Source organism: Cololabis saira, chromosome 15 (genome assembly GCF_033807715.1).
Source record: "Cololabis saira isolate AMF1-May2022 chromosome 15, fColSai1.1, whole genome shotgun sequence".
In the NCBI taxonomy this organism is placed as follows: domain Eukaryota; kingdom Metazoa; phylum Chordata; class Actinopteri; order Beloniformes; family Belonidae; genus Cololabis; species Cololabis saira.
In genome coordinates this window covers 18,266,158-18,284,665 of record NC_084601.1, presented here as the reverse complement: position 1 = coordinate 18,284,665, position 18,508 = coordinate 18,266,158, and the positions used below count along the sequence as shown (strand labels likewise).

At 38.7% G+C, this 18,508-nt stretch overlaps 2 protein-coding genes across 2 annotated transcripts in view; one reads left to right on the top strand and one right to left on the bottom strand.

Annotated features, from left to right (window-relative positions):
• dlgap3 (discs, large (Drosophila) homolog-associated protein 3) overlaps positions 1-15,458 on the bottom strand; it is a 176,850-nt gene extending 161,392 nt beyond the window's left edge. Inside the window, exon 1 of the mRNA XM_061741000.1 lies at positions 15,341-15,458. The gene's annotated coding sequence lies outside the window, so the exon portion shown is untranslated. The remainder of the gene's footprint in view (positions 1-15,340) is intronic.
• Positions 1-18,508, top strand: part of gja4 (gap junction protein alpha 4) — a 146,429-nt gene that overhangs the window by 114,875 nt on the left and 13,046 nt on the right. The gene's annotated exons all lie outside the window — the stretch shown is intronic.

Below are 18,508 nucleotides of genomic sequence, written 5' to 3'. Positions count from 1 at the left end.
TAAAAGAGGTAGGAAAACACAGAGGGGAAAAGTGTTGGAGTGATGGAAAGGTTATTATTGGTATGGGAGAGTGGGGGATGGGAGATAGAGGTCACAGTAAGGCAAGGAAGTATAGTGGGCAAAGTCTGGTAAATGGAGGCAGCGCAAGAGGCAGATGTTAGGAGAGAAGATGAGAAAGGGGAGGAGGCAAGGAGATGATATAAGAAGAGAAAACTATACAGAAAGGAAGAGAAGAGTAAGCATGGCATTAAAGATGTGAAGTGAGAACTAAAAGCTGAAAGACAGGAAATATGGATATGACAGAAGTCAGGCAAGGAGCTCTTTTAGGAGGACATGGAGTAAATAAAATGAATCTCCAACAGACAATGTAGCTTTAAAGGCTACTCGTCTCATCATTCCACCCACTATCATCCATTCATCAAATGACTGCCACCCCTTCATCATGACTCACACATGCAATTGCTCATCCACTCCATTAGGCTATCATCCCCGCCTCTTTTATTCCTGCCCTCCTCCAGATCGCTCTCCTCCATTCTGTCATCATCGGCAGGTAAAACAAATCAGTGGCATGGTCTGGAGCACAAAACTGTCCGGTCAGGCAAGTCATATAATTTAACATCAAGTCTTCCACAAAGCCATTTCCATTTCCTTTCTCGTGAGCGGAGATAATTTCATAAATAATCAATCAGCCTGATTTTCTAAAAAGGATTTTTCAAGTGTTTTCATTGCAGTCACTCTATTTATACTGGAAGAATAATGTTGCAGCTTTTGTTGTATGTCTTCCACAAAGATCATCAGGATGCTGACCATGAATACCATAAATATAAACTGACTGACTGACTGACCATGATGGTTTGGGAAATAACAGCCAAAAGCCTCCAATCCAGGGCATCTTTACTGTAATATATAACCCATATGGGTATCGTGCTCATCTTAACCGGTAATCAAGACCATGGACAAGTCCAAGGGTTCGAACAAAATCAGCAAAATGTGGATACACATGAAGAACTTTCCATGCTTCGTATGATAGTGCCATTTACAGTACGTCACACAGAACCTGCTGCTGCATATATACAGTAAGGATGCAGTTGCTTGACTGGTCGTGTCAAACATGTCAGTTTGGACATTTTCAAGTACAGAATACCCAAAGATGGCAAACTGAAATCTTTGTTAAGGGGAAAAACTAAAAGAAGTTACAACCAAAGTCTTTGGGACAACAAACGTTATCCAACATTAAAAACATCACTGCACTAAACACGTCCAGTGCGTTGAAAAAAAAAAAAAAGGCAATAAGGTGCACACAGCCAGCAGCCTGTCTTATCTTCATGGAACCAGCAATGAGAGAAAAAAAAAGCTATTATGAGGAAATGGGTAATTCAGTTTTATGTAGTTGAGGTAAAAGTTTCAGAAATGTGATACATCACTTGAGCCCAAAATACACAACACCAAGCAGCAGATACTTCTGAGATGTGGCGCCTTAATAATGTTATCATGTTTCACACCAAATATTTGCTGAAAGCCCATTCCAGTGTTGAAATCAGTTTTATTACTGACATTTGCTCCTGGACTTTTATGTATTACATTTTTTCAGACGAATAAAACTTACCCCATCATTTATAATCTCAACCTATTAATTGATGCAAAAAATGGGTTACTGTAGACTGTAATTTCTTTTCTGTTGCATTTTGTTCAAAAGTACATTCGTTTTTTTAAGTTGAATGTTCAATTATGCACCAAGATTTCAAAAAGAAGCATTAATGTCACTTTAAATGTTGGAGTCTTGCTTAATGATGTGAAATGTGTGTGTGCATGTGAAACCCTCCGTCACAAGAACCACCAACTCTTCAACCTTTGAGGAACCTTTTTTACTCACTTTGTTTTATTCTTGGGCTTGGATCTTTTCAAAGTTGCCTTGGTTACTAGTCCATTGAAAATATTAAAATTTATTTTTCCACACGGTCCTTATGAGTCACTTATTTTGAGGCATAATTGCAATGCGCATCTTTTTCTGTTGTAAACATGGCAAATTATAGAAGCACTACAAACAAAACCAGATTCTGTCTAGCAGTTTGGTGAGCAGAATTAAACCCATCTATAAGTTTATTTTTATATGTTTTGTCTTTCACCAATTCAGATTTTTCTAGATATTCTGTTCATAAGAATGTAAAGGTTCAGTCCTCCCTTCCTCCAATGATGATTCAGTGTAACTGTATCTGTGCACCCTCACAAATGGAAGCATAGGCTATATATCAACATAAACTTATATTTACAGCAAGAAAAAAACTGTCACTGAGTTAAATTATGGGGTTGGTATGTGAGGCTACAGCTTCAAATGCTGCTTTCAGACATAAATGCTGTTTATTTGCCAGCGTGCAACAGAGAAGGGAGAAAGTGTGGCTACTCAAACAGGCCTTTACCAATAAAGTAATGCTAGCAACCTTTCATGGAGGGGGACATATCAAAATATGTCCAATCACCCTGCCAATGAAAATTACTCATGCAATTTGGTGTTTTTTTTACAGGTTTCAATTCAATAATCACTCATTTGCATCATCAACAGTTTTACAGTGTCAGAAATTGTCAAATGTCAAAATCTGATCAAATAGTGGCTCTATTTTACCATCATCTCAATTTCTTGCTCTATTTTCTCTACCTGATATGCAACTATTGCAATTTTCTTGTGAGTGACCTGTGGATGCCATTTTTGCCTGTTCCGATTTTTTGGGGGGAACTTTAATTGTCCAATTTTTTTTTTAAACTTAAAGCTCCACTTTTTTTTGCATCATGGTTTTTATTATTTACCATAAACTATATATTTTTATTTGTTTCTGTATAATTTCTACTGGAAATAGTAATTATGTAGTTATTTGCAGCTATATGGAACGTGTTATCATCATTATAGAAACAGTGGGTCATATTGACTTTATAACTGAACCTCCCGCTGTGTTTTTAGGGCTGTAATCAACCAAAGAAATTATTGGTCGACTGAAGCCCTCACATTTCGACATCGTCCATTTGCTATTAAATCGTTTTTGACCTAATGTTTTGCACTGGAACTAATTAATTTCATATCATTTCATATTTTATTTATTTCGAGCAATAAACATAACATAAGTTACCTGCGTGCAACATAAAATTAAACAAATACCTTTTATCAGGTTTATCAGGTGCAGGTTCAAAATACAAATTAATTCGTCAACACTCGAAAGGGAGTGGGAAGAAGAAAATGTATTTAATCCCACCCCTGTTTCTCATTAACAACTTGACAGATTTTTTTTTTTAAGGCTTCCTCCTGTCTCAACATTTGAACCAAAAAAATGAAAAAAAAGACCTATATCAAATTATAATAAACATTTTTCTACAGTTCACCTCACCTAAATTCACACACATTGTGGCTACGAAATGCAGATGCATTTCATGGCCACAATGCCTGCAAATCCAGGAACAATGTATATAGTAATATTTATAGTTAACCGTTAACTTATATTTATAATAAACCGTTAACTTATATTTATAATAAATACCAGCAATGGTAAGAGTAACATTACGCAGCATGTCGAAATTAATAGGAGCAACATTATTTATATAAAACAATTGTTTTGTCATGTTTTAATAATTGACCGACACTACCAGTTTGCACTGCTGTATGGTGGCGGCGAGTATTTAGTTGTTGTTTTTTTTGGTTCAACTACAGTGGGGCTTACGCATATTTTGGTTGAGCTCAAATAAATGCCAGATTTTAATGTGAATATATATTGAATAAAACGTCCCACTCCGAGAGCGCGAGACGACGCTAATTACGTTAACAGCACACAGCTGGGTTTGAGAGGCTTATTATTATTAAACCTGAATTATTACGGCGTAGGCTCTGCGTCGGTGTAACGCGGAACCATAAATCAGCCTTTAACATCCAGCACCGGGATGCGCCGTTTTTGCGGGCGCATGCGCCTTCTGTTACAAAACAATTATTACACTAAAACATTAAAACATGACAATTCTGATATGTTCATATTGTCAAAACGGATGAGGCAAGTTGGCTTACCGTTTTCAGGTGATACATGGAGCCGTGATATCCAAACGGTTGCTTGCAAAGTTCGCATTCAACGTTTTTTCCCATTGTCTATTTTGATGAAATTCTGCCACACTGCAGATGTCGATGACATGATAGAGTTCAACAAATCACCGGACCTCGTCCTTCTACTTTACAGTGTATCCGTCTCTGGTCAGTGGGTTGGGCTAATCCAAAATAGCAAAAACACGGGGGTGTCCAAAGATAGACCAGTACCTGTGAAAGAGGTGTGCTCTGAAAACACTCCCTTTAGAACTTGGTACTTCCCTCCAGATGAAATTAAATTAAATTAAAGAATCGACCAATCATATTTTAGTCGAGCCAGGTCGCATGGACTAATAAATCGACCAGTCCACCGGGAGATTACAGCCCTAGTTGTTTTTGAGATATACATCAATTGAAGTGGATCAAAACATTTAATCAAAGTTTTCCTGTAACAATAACTGATATTCATTTTTTTTTTCATAACGTGTGTTTTTAATCCACTTCAAATGATGACTACTGTCTATTATCATTTTGTACCACATCAGGTGAATTCATAATTTATTTTTTTGCTTTAAATAAATGTACCTCTATTGAATTCCATATTAAGATGTGTAAGTTTACAGCAGAAATAAACATATATAAATACTGATTCAAAAAACAGTTTTGTTTTTCATTACTTGATTTCACATCCAATAAGGCTCTAATACCACTTCAAATGAATTAATATAAAGCGATTCATGTATTTATACCGTGGGGCAAGGCCTTTTGTTTGGTAGGCTGCTTAGCCAATGGCTAGCCATCATCTCTTCCTCATCAGTCACCCTCACGCTATGAAGCTTAGCGACACAATCAGCAGTTTGTACTCTCCGGAGACCCGGCGTCTCCTAAACGCAGCAGTCATTACTAATTTCATCACTAAAACGATATTTGAATCAGAAAATTCTGCTGTAAATGTTCGCCAGCAGCTACTCCGTCATGGATGGGGCTGATGGACCTGGTGGCCACGGCAGACATTGATTGACATAAGATGGGCGTGTTTGAGTCGGCTTCACGTGCCAATTTACAAAATAACGTGCCCCACATTTCGACAAAAAAGAGATATCTAAACGGCTTTTCAGAAAACCTGTGGCGTGACGTTTCAGATCATCATTCCAACAATATTTGAACTCATGGTCATTAAAAATGTCCACATTATCATGTTGCTTCTGCTCCTATATACACAGCGCTTTCTCGCTTAATTTGCTTATTTTTATTATATGGCCCGTGTGCAAAATGGACTGGAACGTAATCGGTGAAAAAGTGAGGTTGATCTGTCGGTCAAATTCAGGTCCCTGGCAGGTCAATCGGTGCATCTCTATTTTCTACATTTGCCATGTTATTGGCAGTGTGCTCTCTCCCCTTGTTATGCATTGCTCTTATGTGCCAGTGATATGCAGCACAGCCATTGTGTCATCTTTTACATTACCACAATACTGCTTTGTTTTACACTCAAAATGCTTGAAAGCATTACTGTTTATCACACTGCATCATATCCTTTCATACTCTCCGAGAGCAGTACAAGGGTGCAACTACCAAGCAATTCAATTCAGGATGAGATATCCGCATGGTTTCTAGGGCTTCAGACACTAATTTTTTCACTTATCAATATTTTAAATCCAGTAAAGATCTGCAATTTATGTCTTGATGAAGACGAGTCATTGTATGCAATTTTCATGAAAACAGTAGGACGTATCTATTCAGTCATGCAGAAGAAGAATGCGCTTTTGGGTGCCAACTGCCTCTTTTACTTTTGCCTTTCCCGACTGTCATGGCAAACTTGCACAGAATATGTTAATGTCTCCTGAAAACACCACAGAATATACAGTGTAACTGCAGTGCAAACACACATCTCCAGAGCACATAACACCGCAGGAAGCAGTTTGTTATTTTTCTATTCTAGTCTTGTCAAACTCAAAAACTTACAAACACATTCAGGGATGAAGTCATAGTTTCCTTACAGTGTGACCTGAACTGCCATGTCATGGTAATTCATAATGGAATAACCCAGTCTATCAATCATAAAGAAAGCTTGATTAAAAACTGTACCCATCCCAAAACACACACTTCCTCGTCAGTGCAAATGAATGAATGTGTACTCGTATGTTTCCGGAAGCACTTGAAGTATATTCCTCCCAGTTCTCCCTCTGATTTTAGTTTTGTGATTCTCTTGCTATTCTCTTTGCAGCCCATAATCACTGCAGCGCTCACTATGTCATTCAGCAAGGAATGAAAAGGGCCCAGCTGATGCCCAGTACTCAACCACCCTCTGCAAACCCCTGCCCCACCCCCACACCTCTCAAGCCCCGACAAACACACTCATTCACAAACGCTCAAGTAACTAATCACGAAGGCAACTGAAAGCAAACAGACAATCATGATGTACAAAAGACACATGCACACGCATGCAGAAAGGCCACCTCGGCTGGCAAGGGATGGGAGCTGGACTTAGGCTTGGGGCATGCTTGGGTGGAAAGGGGAACGATTTCATGCCCAAGTGCATCAAAGAACAGTACACTGGGAACACGAGCAAACATTTTTCCACCCAGATAGGTTACAGCAATTACCCTCGCCTCTTTAACCTTGCTGCTCGCCTGCAAGCTCTCTTTCAGGTCCCATCCGCAAGATGATTCACACACAGCATTTGCAGTGAAGTGTTAGTGCTTGCACAATGCTGTTTCTACCCATTACATCATTTTGAGCAAGTTATGAGGTCTCTCGATCGACTGTGAGCGTGTACTGTACGATTAATGGGGACTTTGAGTGGACCTGTTATCCTGCAAGAACAACAGCGGGTATGATTATGTATGCACCATCAGAGAGGGGGATAGGTGTCAAGACAAGGTGCTAACACTCTAGTTAGAGTAGGACCCCCGTGGTTACAATGGTATGTGTGGGACGGTGCACCCAACTGAAAGAGAAGGTGTGAAGGGTGCGACTTAGCATGTGCATGTATGTGTCTGTTAAACCTGGATTAACAAAACATGCCCTCACTATTTTATTAGCACTTTTACTACTGTCAGTGCTTCATTTTGCAAGAGAGGAGCTAGGAAAGCCTTTTTGACACTGGAGTAAATAAGCAATAACAAAAAGACTCACTGAAATGTTAGAGTGGTATTAGGCCCACCTTGAACAACCTTTACCACGGCTTAAAACATAGAAAGATTATATTGACCAAATTCAGAAAGGCTTTCACATAAGATTGTGCTTTTCATTTCTGATGCTATAAAGCAAGGGAAGCAATCTTTACTTTGCTTCCCATCTACCATACATACTTATATATGCTTTTCCTTTTTCATATCTGACTCAAACAAGTGATGGGACACAGAAATTAAATGAATCAGGGGCTAGTTATTCTCAGTGTTTATAGGAAGAGATGTTCCCATGTCAGGTTTCAGTGTGTCCTTCCCTTTAAACGAGACTCTGCCCTTTTGTTCTTGAAATGGCACAATTGTTTTATGTCTTAGTGAAATGTCTGTAACAACGTGCAAAGATCAAGACGACAAATTTTATGGGAGGACGAGGAGAAAACTTATCAGGGAGCCGACCAAGAAGCAAACAGCAATGCTGAAGGAAGCACAGACTGGCAGGTACTGGTCACTCCTTGCATTTGATTATTTTGACAAGTGCCCCTGGCAAAGCTGAAGGAGAGCAGCTCTAAAGTATACCGCTACTCCCACCATGCCTCACTGTTGGCATGGCGTTCCTTGGAGATTGCCCTGTATTGACTTTGCACTAAACATACCTGTCTCATCAGACCAAAACACATTTTCTCACGTGGTTTGGAGTGACTTCATTAATTTTTGGGGTGGGTTTGCTGATTCCTTTTCTGTGAGAAATGACTCCTGTCTTGTTCTACACAGCCTTTTCTTGTGCAGGATTCAAAAGATAGTGTAGGAAAATGAATAGGTCCAAAGACCAGGATATTTTGGTGCAAAACCTTCTGTCCTTTGTTTGACAGCTGGAAATAAAGATGAATTTCACATTCCAACATGGCAATCACCCACAACATGCATCGAAATCAACCAAAACATGGCTTCAGGTAAGGAAATCTGTATCTTGGCCAAGTCAGCAACCAATCATCCCCATCGAAAACCTATGGAATGACTTTAAAAGAGCAGTACGCAGGAGATTCTCTGGCAATTCAAGGGGACCCTGAACTTTTTTGCAAAGCAGACAGTGGTAGAATTTAAAAAGAGATAGATAGAATTAGACAATAAAGCTGTGGTAAATTGTCTTTAAAGGTATTGTGACATCATTATTTAACATGCTTTTAACACTATTAAAAGTCTTGGCCAACATCCCTCAAATGTGTCTAAAAGAGTGTAACAAGAAAAACTTCAATCTGGTACTCTTTTCCTGGCTTTTTATTACAGTGTTTTTTTGCACCGTGAAAAATGCTTCCTTTCCCCCCTTTCCTGTCAATCATTGCTCCGCTCCTCCTCCAAACCTCCTCCTCCTCCAGCCATACGCTCACAGCGGCGTCGGAGAGCGACAGGCGCCGGGAGCGACAGGCAAAGCATGCACGGAAAAGCAGCACGGCGAACCACAGCAAACAATCATAAAAATAAAGGCATGTAAATAAAGTGTCCCCTTATCTTAAGTCCAGTCAGTGGCCGCGGGTCTTCTTAGCAGTTTTCCTCCGGTGATTAGAACAGAAGAGGCTGTAAACAGCTCCGTGTTAAGCCTGATTTATGGTCCGCGTTAAATCGACGCAGAGCATACGCCGTAGGGTTCAGCGTACGGTGCGCGTCGCCGCGTAACCCTTCGCCGTAGGTTCTGCGTCGGTGTAACGCGGAACCATAAATCAGCCTTTATGGTGCACTGGAGAGGAGAGGAGGCAGGGAGCTGGGTGGAGGGGGCGGTGATTTAGCGGATCGTTACGTAACGATCCGCCACCAAACCAGGTGCGCCGTTTTTGCATAGTTATGCGGAAAATCCCAGAAAGCACACAATACACTGAATGTTAAAAGTTCGTTGTTTTTTGGGTGTAATTGATGTCAAGACACCCAACAAAACACAAAAAATCAAGAAAAATGTGTTTTTCATGTCACAATCCCTTTAAATTCAGTCCTGCTTGTGATATGACATTAATGATGTAACAAGTCTAACATTTATGTTCTCGTCATTATTTCCTTATATTTTAAAAGCCTCCAATTTCATGAAATTGTGCATACTTTTTATGTTCGCTGTGTTACACACATCTCCTCTGCCTCTTTTCTCTTTGAATGTCGAATGCAGGACTGATTATGTGAAATCAGTCCTACAGACTTGAGGTTCCATGCAAATGTAAAAGTTATTACCGGTACTATGTGAGAAAGTATTAAGTCTGAGAGATGACACTACACAAAACACAAAAAACAGCCCTCAATTTGAGTCATGCACTTAGCTGGCCAAGGTTGGGAAAACAGCCAGGCGCATGCAGGAATGGTCACATAAAAACAGCCTAGTAAGCGGGCAGCACGCCAGTTATAAATCACCTAGTCATTTTTTTTTTTTTCATTTTTAGAGTCTACTCATGAGAACTGTTACTTATGCTTATGATTTTTCACTTATTTTTAATTTCTTAAGTGCATTAAATGACAAATTCGAATCAGAATAACTAATCTCTGCCAGGAGAGAAACATAAACATAAAAAAACTACTCCAAGAACATGAATAATTACCCTCTTTCGCCATCAGTTATACATAACATATGAACATGCACATGAATTTTCTGTTAATAGCAAAAACACAAAAAATCATGGTAACAACTTCTGTCTGTTTAACCTGTGTTACCAACAGATCAGAAAGTTATTTGGGACCTCCTGTGTGGTTCTGACATCAGTTAAAATGTTTTTACTGTACAAAACAGTAGAAAATATGATATGAAAAAAAAACACTGGTACTAAATCAGTTTATTTTAGCTTCAGTAATGTTTCCAGCAGCTAGTCATGTCATCTCGGCTCCCCCATGTTTCACAACGACAAGAATTAAAAAAAACTCCTCTCTTCCCTGCTGTTTTGATCTTTTAGGAAAACACAGCCCCAAGACAGGCGACATTTTAAATGACTAATGTTACACCAAGCGATTAACTCCAAGGTAAACATTATACTGTTAATCACCACAGCCAGACATTAGCATGCAAGTCAAATTACACCATGAATAAGACATGGTAGCCTCCTCCTAACCTGAGCTGTGTAGTACAGTATGAGGAATAATGGCTGCAGAAATCAATCCAAGTAAATTTTGTTTCGCTACTTTTTATTGTGATTTTTTGGGCTCTGTGTAATTGAGGGTTTGATGATATGATACAGCTTCTGCATGGATACTGCTGCAGTTGTAGGCCTTCACAAGTGCGGTGGATAAAACACACCTGACTGGCCTGGTGTGTTTGTTCATGCATTCATTCACACAGCATACAAACACTCCCATCTCAACAGTTAAATGCCCCATATTGATATGGAATACGCAAAATGGCCTCAACGTGGTTTGCAAGATTTGAAAGATAATCAGAAAACATGGGCTGAGGCAGGGAGATGAGGATTCTGTGTATAAATAAACGTGTATGTTCTTGGATGTGTGTGCGTGTGTGTGTATCAATTTCCCATCAGCAGCTTCCATTCATGCAGACTTTAAATGAAAGCACCGTATTCACACTGAGAGCTTTTCTTTCAAATAACACAATCGGTTGTGCTCTGAGTTTCCATGCAGCGGTCAGCTTTAGAGGCAGCTGTAATGATGTGAAAACACTCAAAGCCTTTCACCTTGCCTCGCAGGCCGCTATTACTTCTCCCGTTCCGGCAGGATGTCAGCACTAAGCTTTCTGCTGTATGATAACAGAACTTGAAAGGTAAATTCTATTAGTTCCAGCTGATATTTGGAGAATTAAGTAATAGTAAATCTAAAAGCAGCCATTTATGATAAGAAAATCTGATAACATGCTTTTATATTTTACAAGCATGGGCTGCAAACCAATACATTTGTCAACAATGCTCAGAGAACTAGGGTTACAATGTTGCTGTTATATGTGACATTAACTACAAATACTCAATAGAACTCTTTTTTAGTGCAATTTAGGTATGAAATGAAGGGGACACTGAGCTGGAATAATAACTCACCAGCTCAATAAAGACATCCAACAACCTGATATTGTAGGCTTTGACCTAAAAACTATGTTCTTTATTACTATTATCCCATTAAAAAAAAAGCAGTTTCTCTACTTTTTACAGTTATGGCCAATTCCAGTTTCTACCTGACAGAATACACAAACCTTTCTTTGATGGGAATTTCAGTGCCCGTACATGATAAATTGAAAAGAAACAAAACAAAAACATCGCAATGTTACTGGAGCCACAATAGCTTCTTGGGTGGAGAAAAATCATTAGGTTGTATCATTAAAAATGAAAAGACAGCAGATGTATATTTTCTTATGCCTTCAGCAAGTGAAATTTAATCAATCATCTCTTGAACATTTTTGATTCTTAAGTTTGGTACAAAAGTCATGGTCTCACTTAATATTAAAAGCTTTCTTTTGAGGCTTTGAGAGAAAGTTTTCAACCTCTGTTTGGGATTTTTTCCTGAACATCTCTCCACATTGCTCCACAAGATCTGCTCATGGTAAACTTCAGTGTTGTTTGTGATTTCCAAACCGTGCCAAAAATTCAAATTCATGGAAAGATTTTAAATTTTTTACCAACTTCCTGTAAAATGACTGTCCTCATGCCCTCAAGCTTTTGTCCAATCAGCATCCAAGGATCGCTCGCCAGATACAGGAACTTCCTGCCTAAATACTCATCACACAAGTGACCAGCACGCCAAACTTGAGGCTTAGGACTTCCAGTTAACAAAACTTTGACTACAGTCTGTGTGCAAAAGTCAAATGCGTAAACGATTTCCATGGAACTCATGGGAACGTTTGGCAATCAATAGAAATTCATAAATAATATATGTAGATGTTTGCAAATCTGCATGTTGCCTCATCACTGTCCATTTTTAAAACTCATCTTAAAACCCATTTTTATTCCTTGACTTTCAACCCAGCATGAGACTCTGCTCCTGTTTTAGTGTTTGTATGGTTTGTTTTTAGTTATTGTTTAATTGTTTTTAATTAGTTTGAAAAACAATAAACAATTATTTTAGTATTTATTTCTTGTAAATTGTCTTATGTTCCTGTGTTGTTTTATTTATTTCTGTACAGCACCTTGTTTCAGCTGTGGTTGTTTTAAATTGCTTTATAAATAAAGATGAGTTGAGCTGAGTTACCTATAGCAGAAGATTGTTGAAAGAAAAATTATAATTTTGCTTAAAAACAGACAGATTTAATCAAAACTACTTGAATTTCTATCCTGTGGACTCTTGTATCAGATTCACAGATTTATAGATTTCCAGAATCCTGCACAGTTCACAAGTATCAGTGGGTACTCCATATTTAAGCCCAAATAAGTTTGGATGATTTTACTAGATTTGATCCATTATGTTAAAGTTTAACTAATAAATACTAAATATGATATAGCTTGTAGTTAGCCAGCCAGTAAATCAGCTACACTAAATATAAGGTAACTTAATTTAAGTCGTTAGTTACTATGATGACAGGTCATTACTATGAAGCTGTTTATTCTGCTTTATTTTATCATACAGAAATTAACACTGTAGATTGATTTAACACACTCCTTTAGAAGCGCTTATCTTCTCATGTCGTCTGTTGGTATTCCAGCTGTTTCACTAACTATATATCTGTTCCATTTTTGTTTAAGGTGTTTTGGTTTTTTTTTCATCTTATGCTATGTTTTCAAATTTGTTTTCAAATTTTAATGATTCCAAAATGTCCAAATTAACTTCCCACGGATAGATTCTCAAACATTTATAGAAACCCTAACAAATTGAAACCCTAAATATCAGCATATTAGTATTGTCATTATGAGTAATCTCTCAAGTTGATATTGATATCTTAAACTCATTCTATGTATCAATATGAAATCTCAAGAAAGTTCATGCAATATGTCCAGATGTAAGACACAACAACGTGCACTTCTAGTGGTACGAAATTATATTACAAGATGTGCCAGCCACTCACTATTAATTTCATACCACTTTATTGACAGCGGTCCTTTAGTCAGGGCGATGTGCCTGCGTGTGGTCAGAAGTGGTATTGCTACATAAAACCGCTTTAAACCACACTCTTGCTGTACCCCTAGGCCGTAGACTCCTTGGTTGGCTGATAAGTACTGTAGTCTTATATATTAACTCATAAAGTTATAAACCACTTTGACTATATCATATGCAATAATATACTGATACTTCTCATTGTCTAAGTTGCTTTTCCCACTTTCTCAGATCTCGTATAAGAATGAGTAAGCAAGGGGCCTTAACCAGACAGCAAGATGAACATAATCCTGCCCCCATTAACTTGGAGTGTCTCTATAATAATCAGCCAATGAAATAAGGTGCATGTGTGTGGGGAGGGGCGGGTGGGTGGTGTCAAGAAAAGAAAATGTAATTTTTAGTCCACATGAAATAAAGAAAGCGTCATTTAATTCTAACTTGCCTTTTCTGGTCCATGAAGGAGAACATCTTAGTTGGCAGAAAAAGACTGCCGATATGTTTTAAAGAGATTGTATTTACCCACCACACACACAGACACACACACAAACACAAAATGGTAGCATTACATTTTTCCAGCTTATAATATATGTATAAGTGTAACTGTACAACATGTCAGTGTAACATTACAGTAAATCTTTATCAAACAAAGTGGGTAAAAACATAGCAGTAAAAACTGTGATTCATTTTCTCTTTGAAAACATTCAATTTCTATGTCAAACAAATCCTTTCTGTTCAAGTTCAGGCAAGATGAATCTTGTGTCCAGCTGGAGAAAAGAAACAAGTGTTTCATCACACTATTTTCACATCTGATAGATTCTGAGCAAAAAAGTAGGTCTGACTGATGGCATCACCAATGAAAACTATACGCTCCTTCTGCACAATCAAATTTGCACATCATCTTGTTTAAGATTAAAATATAAATGATAATAATAAGTCCGCCCCTCTATTTACAAATTGTGGTAATGCATTTTTGTAGAATGAATGATCAATCACACCACCTTGACACTACCACCTTGGTATCCGTGAAAGCTTAATAAGATTTCTGAGTCGTGGTGTGGCGGATGCAGAGCCATTTTCCTGAGGCTACAGACCCATCCCATACACACAGGCAATAAGAAAAAACGGCAACCTGGATCCAATAAACAGAAAAAAGAGACGAATCTTAGATATTAAATTAACTTCATGTGCATTTCACTGACACAACTCTAGCTTATGTGGTCATCTGAATTCACATCACACACCAAAGGGGGAACCATCAAACGAACCATGTACTATGCCTGGTGTGTCTAATATTCTGGCACATCGTGAAATCCAATTAAAGCGGTGCAATAAAGCGGCGGGGGGGTTGGGGGTGAGGAGGGAGAAAATTCATGGGAAACTCGATGTTAAGAGGAAAACAGATGGTCACCATATTTCAAATATGTGAAATCACACAAGTGAAATGGATGTGATATGAACTGGCACCACTGAAAAAACCCGCACCTCAGCATCAGCACCATCCCACCCCCCACCTGGACCGGCGGGTCCCGAATCATCTTCTTTTTTTTCTTCTTTTCTTTCTTTTCCCTGCTCTAAGCGCCTTGCACGACTTCTGTTTAATTCATTCAACTGTCGTGCGCTTTGGTTTTAAAGTGTAAACGAACCAACTCGCGCATTCGGATCGAATTCCTCTCCGGGACGCGCACATCGGCACTCGAGCGAGGCGCTCTCAAGGCTGATTTATGGTTCCACGTTACACCGACGCAGAGCCTACGCTGTAGGGTACCGCGTGCGACGTACGCCGTAGCCTACGGCGTAGGCTCTGCGTCGGTGTAACGTGGAACCATAATTCAGGCTTTACGGTCAGCGCACATTTACGCACGGATGAAACTCGGTGATTGCCAACACTGGATTGCTTTCCATGCACGTTTCGAATGAAACTGCCAAAGAGGCTTTCTTTATCCGATTGTGTGCACTTGAAAGGATACGATCTGGACATGCAAATTGCACAACTTCTTCTTTTTTTTTTCTCGTCAAGTTGTCAGCCAGCTGACGGCAAATCTGTTCGTTCTCCCACACCTTAGACCAGAGCCACATCTCTGTCCCCACTGCATGCACAGATACTGTGAGTTTGAGGAACAATGATAAAGAACCAACCATATCTTCCTCTATTTCAAAGTCTCCTTACCTCAAAGTTGAGTTTTCGGTGTGAGGTTTTCAATGCGTTATTTAATTGTTTTATTTTTTTGGGGGGGGTGGTGGTGGTGGTGGTAACGCACGCCTATTCCACAGCTCCCCGGTCGCTGTGTAGAGCAGAACAGAGGATGGAGAAGCAGCAGGACGACCAGCGGCGTCTCATCCTCTCGCTCCCTCGCTCCCCTCGGAAATGTTACCGGCAACGGATTGGTCCAAGGGATGCTCGGCTGCCCCTCGCTGCTGCTCGAGGAGGGGCCAAAACGAGACCGCTGAAACACACAAGGTCAACACACTGCAGATGAATCCGTCTCAGCTCGTGTAGGATTGTCTTTATTAAAAAATGAGTGACCTATCTTTCCATTTTACTCAGGCATAGAGGCAGCCTCGCGCACCACGTGTTTCCAGGGTGCGGTTGTACAAAGCGCTTTTGAATATATGAGATTGGCAACATTTATACCAGTGACCAAAAAATAAATAAATCTTAAGTGGGGAAGAAGAAAAGTAGTTCTTGTAGTTTTACAACCCCGTTATTGGCGTACATTTCCGATTGAATACAACCTTTCACTATAAGTCCAGAGTGAAGATGAAGAAATCACTGAAATAAATTACAACAAGTTGGAGGCTGTTTAAAATGTAAAATAAATAAACTGGATGGAAGGATTAGCATATTTCATAAATGTATATTTTTTTCACAGAATGTAGGAAACATGTCAAAGATGAAAGTGAGACATTTTACCATTGAAATAGTGAAACATTTTAGTTCATTTAGACATTGATGATACTGACAGTTGGGCCATGAGTGAAAAAACAGGCTGGAAAAGTAATAATACAAATTAAGAAACACCTGAAACATCTTGCAATCGTCTTTAATGGCAACAGGTCAGGGACATAACTGGGCATGAAACGCACAGGTATCGGGAATGAATGAATTAATGGATGGATGGATGGATGGATGGATGGATGGACAAAAAGAAGATCTTCTCAGGCAAAGCTAATCAAATTTATCCAGGCAACAACACTGGCAGTACCTCACAAGATGGCTTATTACATTCTCCTTTGGATCATTTTTCCTTAATAAAATATTGACCGATATGTGTTTCTGTTTGACTGAGTTATCTCCATTTTTAGGACGTTTTTTTTAGAAAATCTGAAGATGTTTCAATGTCTTCACTTAAGCATGAATACTGAAAGATTTGGAGTATTCACAAACTTTGAACCTACCCTCTTGATTAGTTAGACACAATATGATACTGGGGGATTTTGAAGGGAGTTATACTTCTTTATCGATTTCCATACTACAAAATAAATAAAAGGCTTCAAGAGTAGTAAATGTAGGGGTTTAAGTCTGTTATAAAGGGTCGAATGAATGAATCAACTTAAATATTACAGCCCAGTCCCAAGATACCATCACATCATGTGGTAAATGTAACAATCTTTTCTCTAACTGGGTCAGAACGAAGAGAAAGAGGAGATCACAACAGTGGAAATAAAGATTGATACTCCATAAGCCTTAAGGGCAATTCAGGATTTCATGAGAGTTGTATTGCACATGAGAAAACTTAATGATCTAGATATTTTTGTACAAGAGTGGTATCTTATACAATATATGGTTATATTCAGCTCTCAGAAAACACCATCTAACAGTCTCATCTATCAGCTCTACACCCTTTTAAGGCTTCTTGTATTAGCAAAGTGTATTTTATTCATTTGCTCATTAATTCATTTATTTGTTTATTTCATTACTAATGCAGAGCCTCATTTTCACAGGCACTGGAGCGTGCCTTTGGAGTTAATTTCTCATCATACAGCAGAAATGAATTCACTGAGACGGATGTAAGGTGCCAGTGCTGCAGAACACAACTATTAGGTTTCATTTACCTCAACAATGAAAGCCTTTTGAAATAAAAATAACCATCACCTTTAAGTTTTGAGAGAAGTGTGCACCCGGAATGCACATAGGATTTCAGATAATTGTTCCCATATTATTCCTTCCTGGTAACGGCTTGTGTTTAAAAACATCTCTACTTCGCGTTCCCTTTTTCATTTGCAAAACCAAGTTCTCCTCTTCCGGGGCTGATAAATATTCATGATATATAAGTAGTTTCATATTTAAAATGTCTCAGGCCTCGTCTAAAGCACTTTTCCCCCTTCAAAACATAATTCATTATTCTACTATACTACTTTATAGCTTGCTGTTTTTCCTTGTGATTTTTACCCACCGGCAATCATGCAGCTTTTGACCCACGCTTTAAGTTACAGTTGCAGAAATTCCAACAACAGCTCAGCATCTTGGAGTTGTTAAAAAATAGCGATAATGAAAAATATCGTTTTAAGGAATGTGCCCATGGATTGAAAATATCGGTAAAAATTTATGATCAGTGTCTTCCTGTATAAAATAGTCTTTTAGATTTTCAAAAAAGAGTTGTGGAAGAGGAACAGCTCAGTTACATATGCTGTCTTGGGTTTCAGCACCATGGTCAGTGCCACTGATAGAACGCTCCTGTGTGAAACTGTCTGCATGCATATGTGAGAGTATTTTTACATGCTCTCAACACATTAGTGAGTAAAGGCATGAAAGTGATAGCAAGAATAGGATTAAACCAGAGATGAACACCGCTATTTGTAGCATCAAACTCTCAACAGTATTCATGTCATATTGTCTGCCATGATGAACACAGTCTGGTCGTGTTGCTTTTGATTACTTCAGGTGCTATTAGGTATCTAAGTGTTGATTGGAACTGATTAAGTAGATGGATAGAGAACTGCATAAGCCATATCCTTGCTCCAACAGCAAGTAAAGCTCTTGCAGTGTTTGCAGAAGAAGGGCATGTTGACAAATTACATCACAGCAGGACAATGAAAATGCAACACTTGCCCCAAAGCTTTTACTGTAAGGATTCGTTCAGGATTCCCTTCCATTAAAATTAATGCAAAACACAGACTAACGTCTAGAAAATTGCACATTCAACCATGGAACAAGGTTCAAATCAGAAAAACAACAAGACAAATAACAAACAAACGGAAAACACAGTGGTTCTTATATTTTTGTTTGACTGTTATTCCTTTGTATGAACCCAAGATTTATTTTTTCTCTCCTGAGTGTTATTTCCATTTTAATATACTTCCATTATATGTCAGGTATGCAGCACATCCCCAAAAT